The following is a 21,676-nucleotide window of genomic DNA, read 5'->3' on the forward strand; positions in this document are numbered from 1 at the left end:
GGGGGTCAGAGACTACAAACCTCACTCAAGGAAAAAGATCTTGGGGTGAGTATAACACCAGGCACATCTCCTGAAGCGCACATCAACCAAATAACTGCTGCAGCATATGGGCGCCTAGCAAACCTCAGAACAGCATTCCGACATCTTAATAAGGAATCGTTCAGGACCCTGTACACCGTATACGTTAGGCCCATATTGGAGTATGCGGCACCAGTTTGGAACCCACACCTAGCCAAGCACGTAAAGAAACTAGAGAAAGTGCAAAGGTTTGCAACAAGACTAGTCCCAGAGCTAAGAGGTATGTCCTACGAGGAGAGGTTAAGGGAAATCAACCTGACGACACTGGAGGACAGGAGAGATAGGGGGGACATGATAACGACATACAAAATACTGAGAGGAATTGACAAGGTGGACAAAAACAGGATGTTCCAGAGATTGGACACAGTAACAAGGGGACACAGTTGGAAGCTAAAGACACAGATGAATCACAGGGATGTTAGGAAGTATTTCTTCAGCCACAGAGTAGTCAGTAAGTGGAATAGTTTGGGAAGCGATGTAGTGGAGGCAGGATCCATACATAGCTTTAAGCAGAGGTACGATAAAGCTCACGGCTCAGGGAGAGTGACCTAGTAGCGATCAGTGAAGAGGCGGGGCCAGGAGCTCGGACTCGACCCCCGCAACCTCAACTAGGTGAGTACAACTAGGTGAGTACACCACACACACACACACACACACACACCACACCACACACACACACCACACACACACACACACACACACACACACACACACACACACACACACACACCACACACACACACACACACACACACCACACACACACACCACACACCACACACACACACACACACACACACACACACACCACACACACACCACACACACACACACACACACCACACACACACACACACCACACACACACACCACACACACACACCACACACCACACACACACACACCACACACACACACCACACACACCACACACACACACACACGCACACACACACACTCACATACACACACACACACACACACACACACACACCACACACACACACACATACCACACACACACACACACACACCACACACACACACACACACACACACACACACACACACACACACACCACACACCACACACACACACACACACACACACACACACACACACACACACACCACACACACACCACACACACACACACACACACACACACACACACACACACCACACACACACCACACACACACACCACACACACACCTACACACACACACACACACACACACACACACACCACACACACACACACACACACACACATTTGCTGATGATGGCGGCAACAACAATGGAAATAAATATAAACATTAACACTCGGTATCTTAAGTTCGTTTTTTTTTCTGAACATTTTTCGTATTATTGTGTTATATTTTTAATATACATGAAACACTTCTTGTGTAATAATATCCATGGGCGGGGCCAGGAGCCTCTGCTCCCTCTCACTCTCTCCAAGAAACGGCCCTGTTTACGGGCTTAACATTTCCCCATAAATGTGCTAGACAATACAGTAAGTTTGAGGGGCCCAAGATTGTTCAACTGACTCCCAGCATACATGTGGGGGATTACCAATAGACCCCTGGCTGTCTTCAAGAAGGCGCTGGACAAGCACCTAAAGTTAGTACCTGACAAGCCGGGCTGTGGTTCGTACGTCGGGTTGCGTGCGGCCAATAGCAACAACCTGGGTGATCAGGCCCTGATTCACCATGAGGCCTGGTCACAGACCGGGCCGCGGGGCCGTTGACCCCCGAAACTCTCTCCAGGTATACTCCAGATATTTGATAGTTATATATATATATATATATATATATATATATATATATATATATATATATATATATATATATATATATATATATATATATATATATATGTCGTGCCGAATATGTAAAACTGGTCAGTTAGCAAGAACTCATTTAAAATTAAGTCCTTTCCAAAATTTTCTCTTATACGTTTAAAGATATATTTTTTTCATTAAGGTTAATGTAATTTTTTTTTAATTTTGAACCAAAAGAAACTTAGAAAACTTACCTAACCTTATTATAACAAGAACAATTTATTTTAGCCTAACCCAACTAAATATATTTTGGATTTGTTTACAGTAATTTAATACTAAACAAACACAATGAAATATGTTTTTTTCGTTAGGTTCAGAATGATTTTGGCGAAATTATTGCATACACAAATTTTCACTTGTCCTATATGGCAAGATGAACGTTGCTATTTAAGCCAAGATCGCAAATTCTGCCTATTCGGCACGACATATATATATATATGTCGTGCCGAATATGTAAAACTGGTCAATTAGCAAGAACTCATTTAAAATTAAGTCATTTCTGAAATTTTCTCTTATACGTTTAAAGATATATTTTTTTCATTAATGTAATTGTAAAAATTTTTAGTTTTGCACCAAAAGAATCTTAGAAAACTTACCTAACCTTATTATAACAAGAACAATTTATTTTAGCCTAACCTAACTAAATATATTTTAGATTTGTTTACAATAATTTATTACTACACAAACACAGTGAAATATATTTTTTTCGTTAGGTTCAGAATGATTTTGGCGAAATTATTGCATACACAAATTTTAGCTTGTCCTATATGGCAAGATAAGCGTTGCCATTTAAGCCAAGATAGCAAGTTCTGCCTATTCGGCACGACATATATATATATATATATATATATATATATATATATATATATATATATATATATATATATATATATATACAAGGAATTCGCAAGAGCAGGCGAAATATACACAAACACTGATTTCTGGCTGAAGGAGACTCGAACCTACGAACCTTGGAACAAGGTGCGCAGTGCTTTAACAATCTACCCACACTGGACCAATACCTTGGAGTCCAACTTGCGTTAGACTTTGATCCAAGGCAGCCAGCTTTCAGGGAGAAGGCTTACAGCTTTTCATCTCATCCCCTGCATGCATCAGCCTTACTAGAGAATTTAACAATGCATATATATATGTCGTGCCGAATAGGCAGAACTTGCGATCTTGGCTTAAATAGCAACGCTCATCTTGCCATATAGGACAAGTGAAAATTTGTGTATGCAATAATTTCGCCAAAATCATTCTGAACCTAACGAAAAAAATATATTTCACTGTCTTTGTTTAGTATTAAATTATTGTAAACAAATCTAAAATATATTTAGTTGCGTTAGGCTAAAGTAAATTGTTTTTGTTATAATAAGGTTAGGTAAATTTTCTAAGATTCTTTTGGTGAAAAATTATAAATTTTTACATCAACATTAATGAAAAAAATATATCTTTAGCCGTAAAAGAGAAAATTTCAGAAAGGACTTAATTTTAAATGAGCTCTTACTAATTGACCAGTTTTACATATTCGGCACGATATATATATATATATATATATATATATATATATATATATATATATATATATATATATATATGCAATAAGATCACAGTAAACAGTTGATATCAGAATATGCAAAATAACCACTGTGAAAGAATAGTGAAATTCCAAGCTCTTTCGTGACTTCTCACATTATCAAGTTCTTTGATATAAATATATATATGTCTTGCCAGAGGCGTGCCGATACTACAGTTCAGATTCCCCTCCAAACTGCATATATCCCCACCCCTCCTTCAGAATGCAGGCACTGCACTATCCACCTCCAGAACTTAAGTTCGGTTAGCCGGTTTCCCTTGAATCCTTTCATAAATGTAACCTTGCTCACACTCTAACAGCGCGTTAAGTCATAAAAGCCACTTGCCCCCACCCACTCCCATCAAAGACGCTCCCACCCCTGTTAGATGACGAAGCCCCTCGCATATTCTACCTGTCTGGAGTCTACCTGGAGGTCATGCCGAGGGTCAACGCCTCCTGGCGGAGCAGGGCCTGATCAACCAGGCTGTTACAGCTGGACGCACACAATCCAACTTAGAAACCACAGAACCCGGCTGATCGGGCAACTTCAAATTGTTGAAAGGACATTAAATATTATTAAACATTTCGACTAACGCAATGTATTATGCTGCTACTCAGCTGCAAGAACAAGAACAATTATCTTTGGCATTAAGGCATCCCTGGAGGGGGATACCTGCAGCTGTTGTCTCAGTAGTTTCTACTTCCTACAATACTTTTTGGAGTTTCCATATAACTTGAAAACGCCTCTTCTGAACGTTTCCAAACTTTCAACGATGATGTAAAGTTGGTTGTATTACTTTCATTTTGCTAACAAAAAAAAAAAAAAAAATTAGAAAACTGGATATCGGTTTTAGTGCGACAACTTTGAAGAACGACTATTCTCATATGCTTAAAACAGTCGGTGTTGGAGCTCCCTACATGGAGGAAGGTCCGAGCCTGGAAGTGTCCGGGGCAATTTCTGAATTAAAAAAAAAGGGAGCTGACACTGATAAATATGGAATGTTAAAAGACTGGAGTACGAGATACCGCCCTCGGATCTTGCAGCGACCGAACCACAATAAGGTTTTAATTACCACTACGAGCGACCTACTCCTCTCATTGAGTCAAGTGACGAGGGTGAAATTCTCTTTTCTGCAGGGAGCTAAAATGCTTTGTGAAGTTCACTTGTATTATCTCTATTGCCTTTGATACTATCAGATACAGCGATATACATTGATAAATGTAACAGACAAAACTCTTAGTCGAGAAGACAGCGAGCATTAAAACTGGAGAATAACTACCTCTCATCTCCACTAAGATTATTTTTAGTAATATTTATCCACTTAGAGTATATTCTTGTATTTAATATTAACATAGCAACAATAAAAATGTTGAGGCAACAGAAGAGAGGTATCAACAGAAACAAAAAAATGAAGGAGGGCGGGACCAGAGGTGGGGTGAGGACGTTGGTATTTGGTGGGGATGTATGGAGTGGGGAGGGTAGGAAGAAAGGGCAAGGAGAAACTAGGCTTCATCCCTTTTTATTAAACATTTGAACCAAAATTAATATGAGCTCCATTTGTTAATTAACTGATTCGTAATCTTCAACATATTTGTTAATACATACATGGAAGATACTTAGGGGCCAGATTCCGAAATATACACAATGTCATAACAACGTAATGGTGAGAGATACGGAGCAAGTGTAAAATGTATTGACCCACTGAAAAGTAGGAACGCCATGTGCACAATAAGCGAACACTGCGTCAACAGATATCAGAAATAATGGCAAAACAAGTGCATTAATCTTCAAACAGAAGCTTGACCACTATCTCTGCACCTGCTAGATCAACTAGGTTACGATGGTTATGTAGTCCATTGGGTTGATAAAAGTGACACCTTAGTTTAACAGACAACCTAGGGAGAAACCTGGCCCCAGGCCGGACCGCCAGGCTAGAAAAACCCTCGAAATCGATCACAGGTAAATCACAGGTAAAATGAAGGGATTGATTAATGTACCTTCAATATGTTCACTGCATCACTTGTTTACTTCCCTATTCACTCCTGTCGTTTGCTACATACACTGTTGATTCGATACCACATGAACTATGTTAATTCATTGCCACATACTGTCTCTTAATACAGCAGCACAGAGCCAAGGTAACAACTCAATAACACTGGTAATGCTGCAGGTACGCTGATGCCTCCAGCTCTACCTCACATTTTTTCCACAGGTGCGAATATTGCAAACTCTTTGTTCATCCCTCGCCACGGGCGGCCGCTACGGCTGGACGGGCAATAAATGCAAACCCAGAAGAGGGTTTGGGGAAAGTGTCGCTGCCCCAAATTTCAACAGGCAGCGTGCAACAATTCATGACCTACTGACCGGAAGCGAACTCTCGTACAGACAAATGGGACACAGGCGATTTTTGGTTTATTCTCAATTCATGACATTTAACTGCAGTTAAACGAGCTGTCAGTGTAGGCTTTAAACGAGTGTTAGTTTATTTTCTCGATAATTGAACTACTACTGTCACTTTCATTACTATTGTTAATACAACAGTTATTATCAAAACTGTTATTATCATAACTGTTGTTAATACGACAACTATATCATAAACGCAAGTAATACAACAGCAATTACTACTAATAATGTAAATATAATTATTTCTAATATTACGGCTAAAACAAAAATTATTACTAAATACATCAGCACTACAGCTAATACATCAACTATCACTTGTACTAGAAATAACATTACAGCAAATACAATAATTATTGCTAATAATGCAGTTAACACTCAGCCCTGTCACACTCAGCCCCGTCACACTCAGCCCCGTCACACTCAGCCACGTCACACTCAGCCCCCTCACACTCGGCCCTGACACGCTCAGCCTCCTCACACTCAGCCCAGTCACACTCAGCCACGTCACACTCAGCCCCCCTCACACTCGGCCCTGACACACTCAGCCTCCTCACACTCAGCCCTGACACACTCAGCCCCCTTACACAATACCCGACACACTCAAGACTGTCACACACACACACACACACACACCCTCGAAATCGATCACACAGGACAGTCTCACACATACCCGTCCTCACACAACCCCGTCACACACAGGACAGTCTCACACATACCCGTCCTCACACAACCCCGTCACACACAGGACCGTCTCACACATACCCGTCCTCACACAACCCCGTCACACACAGGACAGTCTCACACATACCCGTCCTCACACAACCCCGTCACACACAGGACCGTCTCACACATACCCGTCCTCACACAACCCCGTCACACACAGGAGCGTCTCACACATACCCGTCCTCACACAACCCCGTCACACACAGGACAGTCTCACACATACCCGTCCTCACACAACCCCGTCACACACAGGACCGTCTCACACATACCCGTCCTCACACAACCCCGTCACACACAGGACCGTCTCACACATACCCGTCCTCACACAACCCCGTCACACACAGGACAGTCTCACACATATCCGTCCTCACACAACCCCGTCACACACAGGACCGTCTCACACATACCCGTCCTCACACAACCCCGTCACACACAGGACCGTCTCACACATACCCGTCCTCACACAACCCCGTCACACACAGGACCGTCTCACACATACCCGTCCTCACACAACCCCGTCACACACAGGACCGTCTCACACATACCCGTCCTCACACAACCCCGTCACACACAGGACCGTCTCACACATACCCGTCCTCACACAACCCCGTCACACACAGGACCAACTCACACATACCCGTCCTCACACAACCCCGTCACACACAGGACAGTCTCACACATACCCGTCCTCACACAACCCCGTCACACACAGGACCGTCACACACATACCCGTCCGCACGCACCTTCGTCAGACACCGGACTGTCAGACACCGGACCGTCATACACAGGATCGTCACACACCGGACCGTCACACACTGGACCGTCACACACACAGAACCATCACACGCAGTCCACTAGTGGAAGTAGATCAGGCTCATAATGAGGGACATAGATTTAACAGTTGAGTTGTAGAACATAAAGAGAAATGCCGCAAATAATTACACTAACTGCCTCCTTCAAGCAAAATTGCTGACCTGGAGAGTTTACAGAGAACTTTCACGGCATGCATTAGTACGATAGGACACCTAAATTACTGGGAACGGTTGAAGTCCCTTAATTTGTATTCCCTGGAATACAACCTAAGCCTAAACAGGCCTGACCCCAGGCATACAAGTTTGAAAGCCAGGGAGCAGGCAGTCTTGCTCTAACCTTGCATCATGTAGGGTGTCAGCTGCATCCTGCGGGAGTGCACAGAGAAGGGCCTGAATGCCCAACCTGTAATTTCAATTGTACTTCAAAGCCTAGTGTCAAAGATACATTTTATTGATTCATGGATCTTTGGGCCTAAGTCAGAATCCACCATCAGAGTAGTAAAGGTGACTTCATGGCCTTGAGTGTGTGTGTGGAGTAAGGATCGGGTGTGCACCATTTAGAAAGACTGAATTAATTAGATGTGTGGAAACTTATTTGACCTTCCAAAACGTTTCACGGAATGGGTTCACAGTACATGAGCTTTACGAGCCCTTAACACCCACACTAACACAAACCCTAGTTGGCGGAGGTAGTTAGATTGGACATATTGACTAATATTTACCTTTCAAGGAAGGTTTAAGTAGGTTTATACAGTTAGTAACTAATATTAGAATTAGTGAGATAACCTTAAACATTAATAATGTACCCTTAGACCTTAATGTAAGCGAATATTATTACACATTAGATAAGGTGAGGTAGCAACCCCCATGCTTTAATGAAAGCAGAAGAGAGAGAGACTGGACACCATGGTGACAACAACGTACCAGGAGCTGCAGCTCAGTGCCCCATGTGTCTTCAATATACTTGGCCTGTGGAACAAAGAATCATAGAGGTTTCCTGAAGTACCGTGGAAATTCGTCTCTTTCCATGCCCTACCACAGTAAGGCAATGCCTTTCATTTCTCTCAGCATTAGTTGGCCAACGATATTCTGGGGAAACGTGGGTTAGTTGTTCTGTGGGTCTCGAGCAGACGGACGCCCAAAGACCAGTACGTATGGGCATCTCCTCATAAGTATTAGTCTAGAAGCTAGTGTCACTTACTGCATAAATATCGCTTAGGGAATACCCATTGAAGCCAGGGATCTCTAAGTCACAGGCTGCGATACTAATTCCATCTGAATACTTGCAGAAATTAAGTCCTTCACTGCATGTGGTGTCCTGAGGGTGAGGGATCAGAGGACTCCTAGTTGCTGGAGAGTAGTCTGGGAATGTCAGGTGGCATATTCTCCACCACTAAGTAAGTTAGTCCTTCATTTGTGCATGTAGTTAGGAATTTCTTGCAAGATCAGTTGCATATGGAAATGTATCATATAAGCCACTTGTGAGACCGGGGCTACTAATCTCAGGGTCTGTGTCAACAGTGCTTGCTAGGGTAAACATCTCACGAGGAGCAGTCCAGACAAGTTTCCATAAGGTGTCTTGCATTGATGTCTCATTAGTACCGTTAGTCAGGACTCGCAAGTTGACCTGACCTGAGGCCCGTGGTTCATCTTACAACCTTGTCCATTAAGTAGATTGAAGTCCATGATCTTGTGTAAGGTACGTATGGACCTAATATAAATACAGCGGACCCTCGGTTAACGCCTTTAATCCGTTCCAGAGAGCTAGCCTTCAACCGAATTAATTTTCCCCATAAGAAATAATGAAAATCCAATTAATCCGTTCCATATACCCAAAAATATTAAAATAATTTTTTTTATATGAAATATACATTTCCCTACACAGAAAACAATGATACATGAATAAAACAATAATAACTTCACACTTACCTTTATTGTGGACTTGTTGATGAGTGATGAGACAGGAGGAAGGCAGAGGATGAAGGTGTTCTATTGTTTGGAAGGGGAATCCCCTTCCATAAGGACTTCGGGTAACAAGTCCTTTTCTGGCTTGTGTCCTGGGAGTGCCTTTTCCTCCTGAGTAATGTAGGTCCTGTTTGGCATTTTCTTCCTAAACAGGCCTGTTTTGTCACAACTGAACACTTGTTGGGGTTTTAATTTTTCAGCCTCTATGTACTCCTTAAAGTCCTGCACATATTTTTCAGCTGTTTTTTTGTCAGAACTGGCAGCCTCACCATGCCTTATCATACCATACCACCATCACAACCACTACCACTCTCTACTACCACCATCACTACCATCCTCTACTACCATCCTCTACCACCACTACCACCATCACTACCACCCTCTACCACCATCACAATCGCTACCACCATCACAATTGCTACCACCCTCTACCACCATCACTACCACCCTCTACCACTATCACTACCACCCTCTACCACCACCCTCTACCACCATCACAATTGCTACCACCCTCTACCACCATCACTACCACCCTCTACCACTATCACTACCACCCTCTACCACCACCCTCTACCACCATCACAATTGCTACCACCCTCTACCACCATCACTACCACCCTCTACCACTATCACTACCACCCTATACCACCATCACTACCACCATCACAATCGCTACCACCCTCTACCACCATCACAATCACTACCACCCTCTACCACCATCACTACCACCCTCTACCACCATCACTACCACCCTCTACCACCACCACTTTAGTATTTTTCTACAAACTTTTTCTTAAATTATATGTGTTTCTCACATTCTTTACCATAGGGCTAGCACTAAAAGCTTTCTTGGGGTCCATGGTGGCTTATTTAACAGTTACAAGAACCAAAAACAATGGAATAATACAAAATATATCGCATGTACACGCAGAATTGTCCTCACTGGCTTTGTAAACATTGGCACAGTGGCTGGTAGACTGGGTGACTGGCCAGTCCCGCTCACGGCGCCCAGCAGACACGTTCGGGATGAAAGCCCCTAACCGAGTTTTTAGGTGTTATCCGAGTCAATTTTTTTACGTCAAAGCGAGGCGTTATCCGATTTTGGTGCTATCCGATCCAGGCGTTAACCGGGGGTCCACTGTAAAGTGGTTTGGTTAAAAAATGATGGGAGTCAGTCTCAGAGCTGGTCAAGTGTGTTAATATATACACAGTAAGAACCCGTGTGGTCAGCCTTAAGCTCCATCAGTGATTAAGTGTGCTTGATATCTCTGGTATTGAAACAGGCACCAGGTGTCATCAAGGACATCTGATTAGCAAGTAGCCAGTGTCCAGCATACTTAGTATTAACAGTCTTGTCGATGGTGGCTGTTCACGGGACGACTGGTATCTAACGTGGGCTTGACTGATAAGGTGATTAATTAATCAGCATCAGTCAGGTATGACTTCCAATTTATCAACATCATATATGAAGTTAGCTAATCTCAGAACTTATTTCAGAAACTTTAACAGAGAATCTTTTAGAACTTCGTATATGACCTGTTGAACCCATGATGGAATATTTGACTCCAGAATGGAGCTCCTTCCTGGTCATGCATGTACGAAAACAACAGAGATTTGTAGTAAAACTAATCCTGATGATGGGGAGATGGAGTTATTAGGAGAAACTAAAGAAGCTTAGCGACTTTAGTAGATAAAAGGAATAAGGGAGACAAGATTACGACGTACACGACTCTCAAGAGGATTGAACAAAACAAATAAGAACGGAATGTTTAAACACAAGGCAAAAAAGATAAATGGAATAAGCTGGACGAGGAACTAGTAGAGGTAAACTCAGTACACAGATTCAATAGTAAGTGATATGTAGCCCAAGACGCCAGGAACCAATTGTGACAACAATTATAGTTTAGGAGGAGGAGCCAGAAGGCAAAGTTAATACTGTATAAATGGCATACAATAACTATGCAACACTAACAATCTTTATTGACAAAACGTCTCACCTACATCGCAGACTTTAATCAGTCGAATATAGAGACGAATCTGCAGTCCTGAAGACATCAGCCTTGTCGGAAGACAGAAAACTTTTTCTTCCGCTAAGGACGATGTCTCCAGGGGTGTAATTTATCTCTATATCCGACTGATGAAGCCTGCAGCGCAGGCGAAACATTTCACCAGTAAAGATTCCTAGTGCTGTACATGTCTAGCCCCGTCCCGCTCCACTGATGTTAGTTTATTTGCCAAGGACAACCTCTGACACAGGTGTATGTCCGGCAGTGTGGTGGAGACGCGGCAAGACAATGTGTAGGACTCATCTGAAGGTGAAGTAGCCCGGTAGCACATCATCCTATGATGGATGAGACCAGTAACCAGAGGTGAGCCAGTGATGTACTCAGTGATCTGACAGCCCAGATCCACTCCGCCTAGCCCCTCCCAATTTCACCCAGCCCTGCTCCACTCCACCCAGCCCTCCCCACTTCACTTAGCCCCACCCCACTCCACTCAGCCCCGACTCACTCCACTCAGCCCCATCCCACTTCACTTAGCCCCGCCCCACTCCACTGAGCCCCGACCTACACCGCCTAGCCCCGCCCCACTCCAGTGAGCCCCACCCACTCGACCTAGCCCCGACCCACTCCGTCCAGCCCCATCCCATTCCACTGAGCCCCACCCAACTCCACCTAGTCCCGCCCCACTCCACTGAGCCCCGCCCCAGGTTACCACAATCGGCGTGGAACGGAAATCACAAATCAGGTGTCGCAAGTTTTCTGGGTATCTTTTGTCCTGTCTGGATGGCACTCGTGGCTTCCCCGCTACCTTACCTACCACTATCATACCTCACCCCTCCCCTTCCCTCTTTCATTTTCCACCCATAATTCCCCTCTCCCTCTTCCCCATCCCATACCTACCCAACCCTTACATCCTCTCCCTTCCCTTCCCAGAGAGTAGGACCTCCCTACAGACTCAACCGTTAACTGTTTGTCTCCAACTCCCTCCATCACATCCTTTTCTCCTGAGAAGGTAGACAGTCGCTGACACAATAATAATGACAATGTTATCTCTATTTCTACAAGTACATGTACAAGGTATACAGTCCTAGCTGACATCAATGACATACTACTATATAGAAAACCGCTTGTTATGCTGAACATTTCGGGCAAATTAGGTCAATTTTGTCCCAGGATGTGACCCACACCAGTCGACTAACACCCAGGTACCCATTTTATACTGATGGGTGAACAAGCACAGCAGGTGTCTTATGAAAACACAAAAATAAATACATACATACTGAGTACACACATGCAGTGTTTTCCTAACAACACTGTGATGGCCTAGTAAAGACCCACATAACACTAAGATATGTGGAAACCCATAATTATATAAATCAGCTGCTGAAATCACCCAGAAATACGCTATATTACCAACTAAGAAGACTTGTATTACCACCACCTACCCCACTGCCAGGCGAAGTGAAACTCCTCAACATCTGCCAGTACACAAATAACGCGCACATAAAAGAGAGAAGCTTACAACGACGTTTCGGTCCGACTTGGACCGGTATTGTGCCTTTTTTTGTTATTTATCTGCCAGTACCCATCGCCTACAATTCATCTGAAACCACTGTCAGTGGCCCGGGGACAGGACAACGAAAGAAGGCCCATTAACCAACCAAGGACTCATAACACCACAGGTGAGAGAAGTATTACTACAAGTAAAACATTTCCATCTCCAAGCCAGAAGGACGCAACCCTCACCACCTACCGCCACCCTCAACACTCGCCAGACAACAAACATGGCCGCCGCCACAAACATCCAAGATAATTCCTTCCATGGATTTGATGATACGGATATTAATTAAAGACCAAGAAATAGCTAAAATCATCAGAATGCAGAGTCAAAAAAATCAACATATTAACTCGGGAAGTGCAAGAACTTAAAACCTCTAATGACATGTTAACCTGGGAAATTAAGCCTCATCTAGCCTCACTCAATACTAATGATGAGCTCCCAAAAATAGCAACGTGGATGACTATTAATAAACTTACACTGAACATAGACAAAACCTTCTACATTATGTTTGGAAGTAGAGCAAGTGAGGTCCAACTAAACATTATGCTTAATAACATCCTTATTGCTAAACATAACAAGGGAAAATTCCTGGGTCTGTAACCTGAAGTTCAACACCCATATCCAACACATAACAGAAAAAAAATATCTAAAACAGTTGGCATCCTCTCAAAGATACATTACTAGGTACCACAAACAACACTACTTACACTATGCCATTCACTGATCTAGCCCTACCTCACCTATGCTATTTGTGCCTGGGGCTCTACAACGACAAATCACCTAAGGACAATAACCCAAGAAAAAGCTGCAGTGCGAATGATCACACAATCAATAACTAAACAACCCCCCCCCCCACACTTTTCAAAGACCTAAACCAACTCACTATACAAAACATTCACTCGTACTACTGTGTCACCTACATTTACAAAATAATTAATTCTAATGTAAATCCCGACCTGAAGCTCTTTCTTGACAGTTGCAACAGGATTCATGGACACAACACTAGGCACAGAAATCTCTATGACATTTCCCGTGTCTGGCTAAATCTTTTCAAAAACTCAATGCACATAAAAGGATCCAAAATCTTGAATTCTTTACCAGAAATCTCCAGAACCACTGGCTCAGCTAGCATTTTTAAAACTGCAGATAGAAAACATCTTACCTCCTTAACCTATCCCAGCCCATCATAAATACATATTTAAAAATTATAGATGCATTTGCTCATTATCATGAACTTAGTTAAAACATTATAATCAATATATTCTTACTCTCAATATCTGTAATCTTCTCAGATGTTTATCATTCCACTGTGTCCAACTTAGGTTAATAATCAAAACTATGGATATGTGAGACACTTGTGCAACATTCGGGTATCTTTATTCTGGAAACGCTTCGTCAGCCAGTGGCTTCTTCAGTCCAATTGAGAGAAACGTGGAAGATGAGTAATTTGAGGTGATCAGTCCTTCAGCCTGGAGTCGATGTGTTCAGTCTATCAGTCTTGATAATAGTGAATTATATTCGTGGAGATGCGGTTTATATATTGCTGACAGATAAGGTGGAGCAGTGGTAGGCGGAGTCACCAGTGAAAAAGCTACTAGTGGAAGTAGGTCGTGTTTGTAGGTTAGACAAGAAATTTGGCAAATAAACCATACCCCCGGCCGGGAAAAAAGTCTCAAAACTCCAGCCCGTTCTTGCATCGAGATCACAAGACGTTGTTGTATCTAAAAGAACCTAGTTGGATGAATCTTATTGTGGCTAGCTGGTTTTAATAAATATGTGTAGTTTATTTGCAATCGTGTCAAATTTCCAACAAGTTGATAGATGAGGCACTTGTGCAACACTATGACCGCGGGTTTTTGATATCCTTATACGTTGTTGTATCTAAAAGAATTTTAATAAATTGTGTAGAAAACCAACAAGTTGATAGATGAGGCACTTGTGCAACATTTTGATATCCTTATACTGGAAACATTTCTCCTCTGCGGCCCGATCCTCGACCAGGCCTCCTAGTGGATCAGGGCCTGATCAACCAGGCCTCCCAATGGATCAGGGCCTGATCAACCAGGCTGTTACTGCTGGCCGCACGTAATCCAATGTACAAACCATAGCCCGGCTGATCGGGAACTGGCTTTAGGTATCTGTCCAGGTTCCTCTTGAAGACAACCCCTTACGTATGATGAGAGGCTGTTGAACAAACTTGGGCCTTGAACACTTACTGTATTTCATTTTCTATTAGTGTATGCATGGCACCCTTGCTTTTCATTGAGAGTATGTTGCACCATCTGCTGAGTCTTTTGCTTTCGTGGGGGATTATTTCAGAATGCAGACTTGGGATCAGCCCCTCTGAGATTTTTCCAGATGACGATTATGATGTATCTTTTTCGCCTGCGTTCCAGGGAGAACAGGTCAAGGGACTTCAAACGTTCCCAATAATTAAGGTGCTTGAACTAACATATGCAGTGAAAATTCCCTGTATATTCTCTAGATCTGCAATTTCGACTGCCTTGAATGGGGCTGTTAGTGAACAGTAGTTTTTCAGCCTAGAGAGAAGTGACTTAAAAGAGGATCATCACTGGCATAGCATCCCTTGTTCTGAAGGCTCACGTTATCCAACCTATCATTTTCCTCGCAGTTGTGATATTGACATTGTTGTGATCCATGGAGGTGAGATCCACTTACATTAACACTAACAATTCCTCCTTATTAGTTTGTTTTCTTAGAATTTGTTTTGTACTGATTTCTAGCTATCATTTACTCACTGAATATCATATTGTTTTTTGTGGCCCATTGGAAAACTTGGCTTTTATCTGCTTGGAGATTTACCGTGTCCTTAGTAGATAACATACTCATGTTTATGTCAGATATGAGGCTGAGGGAAAAGGATGAGGGCGAGTACTGTACCTTGAGCAACAGAACTTTTCACTGTGGCAGCCTCTGGCTTAACTTTGTGTTCTCTTGGTTAGAAAGTAAGGATCCATCTGTTCAATTTGCTAGTTATTCCTGTATCACGCATCTTGTGCGCTGTTACACCATGATTGCACTTGCCGAAGGCTTTTGCAAAGTCAGTGTATACTACATCGGCATTCTCTTTGTCCTCAGGTGCATCTAAGACCATGTCATAAAAGTCCAGTAGCTGTGAGAGGCAGGAGCTATATACCTGATATAAACCCATGTTGCCCTGGGTTGTGCAGTTGTTGGGAATCCAAGTGGTTGATAATCATGCTTCTCAGAAATCTTCCAAAGATTTTTGTAATGTCGAACAGTAGCACAATTGGTCTATAATTTTTTGTCGTTGTTTTGCTGCTGTGGAAAATAAAGTTTGAATTTTCCAGTCAGCTGTTAAAAATCTTCCCCCAGATTGGGGGGTTATGGGAGAGAGAAGATACATTAAGGTTGGACACACGTGCTAGGAGTGGCCAACTACCACGACCAGAGATGTACCATTGCAGCTGTCTGATACTACAGCCACACTGCCTCTTGTGTAGCGTAGAGGTATGTACTCATTACTTTGAGTTAAGCTAGGGTGAGGCGGCAGGCCCTAGAGGATTCCTTACTGGACAACGGACCACTAACCTCCAAGTAGTGAAATCCCAACACAGCCTCTATTCTACACAGTTGTCTCCACTGTGGAATGGGACAATATCTGTTATTTTCAGTGACTGTGGGGTGACCCCTATGTCCAGACTCCCACTTTATAGTATACCTAAGACACGCAGTAAGGGCTTCTTGCAGTTCTTATGAACACAAGAGTTCCATAAGTCAGGACCTGGGGCAGAGTGCATGTGCATGTAATCAATGGCTTTTTCAAAGTCCAGCGGAGTTAGGGTTATGTCAGAAATTTTCCATACATTGACAAAATTTCGAGTCTCTTTCATGAAAAATTTGTTCAGATTGTCGATCTTTAGTCTGATTAATGGCTTACAGTCATATTGAGACTCATTACTTTGTTGTCATCTGTGTAAGTCCCATCTTATTTGAGTAAGGGCCCGATACTGGATTTTTTTTTTTTGCTTTGTTTTTGGCATATGAAAATAATTATTTTGGATTTATTTTAAATTTATTGATTACTTTTAGCTCCTGTCTCTCCTGGATCCTGTATGATTAATTTAAGTTCAATATTTTTTACTTCCCTAGCAATGTTTCCTTCTGTATTTCAGATAGTCTAGCCCTTTGGAGATGCTCAGTTATTCTTCACCTTTCTAGATTATATCTAGTTTGCAAAGACTTTGAAAAAGCATTCAACAAATGAGATTATGGTTTAAAGTGGACAAAATATTTGCAAAAAGAATAACTAGAAAAGTGGGAAGATGGAATTTTAATGTATAAAAGAACACAAGGAGTAATATTAAACAAGTTAAATCAGTTGCTGCCACAGTGAAAAATCTCTGTTCCCAAATGCATATCATTTGCCCGCATACTTTTCCTCATCGTCATATCTGACACAGAGAGGGACATAAATCATCCATTGCAGATGATACTAGAATTTGAGTGTCAGTGGCATCTACCGAGGACTCTACAAATTTCCAAGTCTTCCAGTGAGGACAAATTTCAGTCTTTCGAATCTTCCAATGAGGATAAATTTCACTTACTACATTGTGGAGAAATTGAGGAACTAAAAACTTGACCGGAGTATTAAAACCAAGTCTAACAACTCATTACAGCAAAAAACTATTGTGAATAACTTAGGAGTGATAACGTCAGAGGATCACAACAGTGTCCTTATCACAACCATAAGGAAAATCATAGGATGGATAACGAAAATCTTGAAAATAACAGGGATCAAGCAATGATGGCCCTTCTTAAGTCACTTGTTTTTTTTAGGCTGGAATACTACTGTGCTATCACAGTCTTTTTTAAGGAGTGAAACTGCAGATTTAGGGAATGTACGGAACCTTTACTGCACGTACAAGTTCAATCAAGCACCTAAATTATTGGAATATTTGAAGTTCCTCGACCTGCACTCTTTGGAATGTATGTGAGAAAGATAGATCAAAATTTATACCTGGTAAACCGTAAGGGACTGGTCCCAAATTTGCTCACAAAAATCTCTCCAAACGAAAGCAAGGGGTTCTGCAGGCAGTACAAAATACCTTCAGTGAAAAGCAGGGATGTCACGAGCACACTCGGAAATGACGTGATAAATGTAAGGAGTTCAAGACTTTTCAACAGCCTCCCTTTATAATTAAGGAAGATCATTAACAGATCTCTTGCTGTCTTCTAGAAGGAACTTGATAAGTTGCTCGGGTCAGTTTCTGATCAGGCAGGCTGTGGCTTATATATTGAACTGCATGAAACCAACAGTAACAGCCTGGTTCATCAGGCCTTGATCCACCAAAAGGCCTAGTCTTGGACCTGGCCGTTGGGGCTTTGACCCCAGAAAACATTCTTCAAATTTTCTTAAGGTTACCGAAGAAATTTTAACCCGTGCCAGTTTTATTTGCTTCATTCTTACCTGTATATTTTTTCCTTAAATCTAATCTCCACGATTACTTTCCCCGCAAAAAAAAAAGGAAATACACAGAAGGGAATCGTTGGATGAGACTAGGACTTTCCTTTCAAAGGCCAGTAGATGCTCTTTGGTCATAGTGCTACATACAACCACCCGTGATGACAGTGCGGTGAAAGTCTGTGGGTACATTGTATACTGTCTGCGAGTTGTGTACCGGAGACTGGCTAGTCTGAAGGATCGCGTCTCCAGGGAAATCAACTCTGCTGGTACTAACGCGAAATTCGTTTTGTTAATATATGAAACGTAAAACATTTTAGTTACGTGTTGTCTCGGCTTTAGCAAAAGATGCAGAGGCTTAGGGGTGACACAAGTGCTGACATCTGGTTGATACATACAGCATATTGAACTGTGTGCATAACGATCAGAAATATTTAAATTAAAAAATACTCTTTAAATTTTAGCCTTTGTACTGATATATTACTCATCAGTCATGATGAATTAGACACACTGCAGCACCTGAATATCTTTATTCAAGAGACGTTTCACACACAAGACTTTTCTCACTGTAACTCAGATATTACAGAAAAGGAGAGGAGCAGCAGTAGTGACCAAGTTGACGTATGATGAAGGAACAGTACTGTAGTGGTAGTCCTGGAAGAGTGGAGAAGCGGTGTTCCAGCGGAAATGTGGTTTTATCCGATTTCTGTGCCTTGGCTTTAACATTAACGAAGCCAGAACGTTAGAGACAGTTATGTATTATGGTGCTGGACTTAACAATAACAAAATATTCCACTCTCTTTACTTCTGAAGTTTTTTCATGATGATAATCTTGGTGGGAGTTTATTGAATATCGTGACGAGCAAGCAAACACGTGTTGCTCAAGTTCTCTCTTCTATACATATATTTGTATTGTCTGTATCTTTCCATCTAGAACCTTCCCCGATGTCAATTATCAGTCTCCATGTGGGATTGGGTGAACAATATCGTTAGAGTGTGTGGTCAGTATCAGTTGATGGTGTTTTCTGTCCTAGTAGTATTAATTAAAAATAAAATAAAAATTCCCTGCAGTAATTTATACAGTTTTCTGAAAAGTGTTTATATTAATTAATTCTCGTATGTAAGAATATTCTTCCACAAGGTACTCCAACCTGTTAATCCTGGCAAATCTTAGCAAGGATCCAGTTGCTATCATATATTTTATTTTGCTGCCATGGTTGGAATAATAATTCTTGTGAATATTTGTGGGCTTACAATATACATGTTCTTTGTAAGAAAGCTTCTTTCCTTGTTTACACAAACGCACATCTAAAAATACGTAGTAGTTTGTTTTCGAGAGTCTCCTCCAATGTGAATTTGAGTGAGACTCTACCTGGTTGAGATCCACAAGTAGTTTCTTGATGTCTTTACATCTGGCTGTGACGATCAAGACGTAATCTACATAATAGAGCCAAGTGAAGTTGTTTGGAAGAATGCCTGCAAATTTCTTCTTCAAAGTGTTCTATAATAAGTTAACAAGTATTGGGCAGTTTTTTGATGATGAAGAGGGATACTCTGATTTGAGTTTTGATGGTGGGAGGTTGTACATGACGGGAAGCTGATGTGAAAGTTGGTTCAGGTTTCTATGACTCCAATGTGGACTCAGGGAGGTCCGAGGCTCTTGGGCTACTAATCTGCGAGGTGTTTCACTTCTGAATCCCTGCTGTTAAGAGTAAGATAAGGTAGAAGGTTGTTTGAGGGGCCCCTGAGATTATTCTTGGGAGTACTGAAATAGATCGGGGATGGAAATCGAGTATGAATGATAGAGGTCCTGGGAGAAGAGTGAGTGTTGAAGAGCAGTGCGGCTGAATTTTTTAGAGCCTTTGAGATACTATGAGTGACACTCACTTTGTCAGAACTAGTAAGCTAATATTTATGTATGTTAAGAAAATATTACATGTCATTTTATGAGAGAAATCGTAACGAATATTATAATTTAGATTTTACCTGTTAAGGGATTTGCAAAGTTAAGGATAAGGGATAAAATAAACTTAAGAAGTAAGGAAAATCGCAGACTCTCCTAATCCTCAGGTATTTTTTCAGGAAGAGAAGAGAGGATGTGATGCTGTTCCTACGTTACCAGTCCACTTCAGACATAATGTAGTAGAAGGATGGGGATGGGTGGGGGGGGTAAAACAAGAGTTTCTTGATCATTATGGGGGAACTGGAGCTGGCCACACTGGAACAGACGAGGCCAGGTCTTGGCCGTGAGTGGACGACAGGTGAGGCTGAGACTCATATAAATAATTGTGGTGCACTAACTGCAAGTGTACGATTTATCAGTATTATTTATATTCCTATTCTTCTAACTGTGTAAGAAATTATTCACATAAGCACCTCACATACTGTTATATTAATCCCTCCCAGTAACCTGGTATAAGTGGTACTTTACAAGAAACTCTGAATTCCCTCCTTCATTATAAGTGTAATATAATAAATAATATATATATATATATATATATATATATATATATATATATATATATATATATATATATATATATATATATATATATATATATGTGTGTGTGTGTGTGTGTGTGTGTGTGTGTGTCGTGCCGAATAGGCAGAACTTGCCATCTTGGCTTAAATAGCAACGCTCATCTTGCCATATAGGACAAGTGAAAATTTGTGTATGCAATAATTTCGCCAATATAATTCTGAACCTAACGAAAAAAATATATTTCATTGTGTTTGTTTAGTATTAAATTATTGTAAACAAATCTAAAATATATTTAGTTGGGTTAGGCTAAAATAAATTGCGCTTGTTATAATAAGGTTAGGTAAGTTTTCTAAGTTCCTTTTGGTGAAAAATTATAAATTTTTACATCAACATTAATGAAAAAAATATATCTTTAAACGTATAAGAGAAAATTTTAGAAAGGACTTAATTTTAAATGAGTTCTTGCTAATTGACCAGTTTTACATATTCGGCACGACATACCTGGAGTTTACCTGGAGAGAGTTCCGGGGGTCAACGCCCCCGCGGCCCGGTCTGTGACCAGGCCTCCTGGTGGATCAGAGCCTGATCAACCAGGCTGTTGCTGCTGGCTGCACGCAAACCAACGTACGAGCCACAGCCCGGCTGATCAGGAACTGACTTTAGGTGCTTGTCCAGTGCCAGCTTGAAGACTGCCAGGGGTCTGTTGGTAATCCCCCTTATGTGTGCTGGGAGGCAGTTGAACAGTCTCGGGCCCCTGACACTTATTGTATGGTCTCTTA

Source organism: Cherax quadricarinatus, chromosome 2 (assembly GCF_038502225.1).
Source record: "Cherax quadricarinatus isolate ZL_2023a chromosome 2, ASM3850222v1, whole genome shotgun sequence".
NCBI lineage: Eukaryota > Metazoa > Arthropoda > Malacostraca > Decapoda > Parastacidae > Cherax > Cherax quadricarinatus.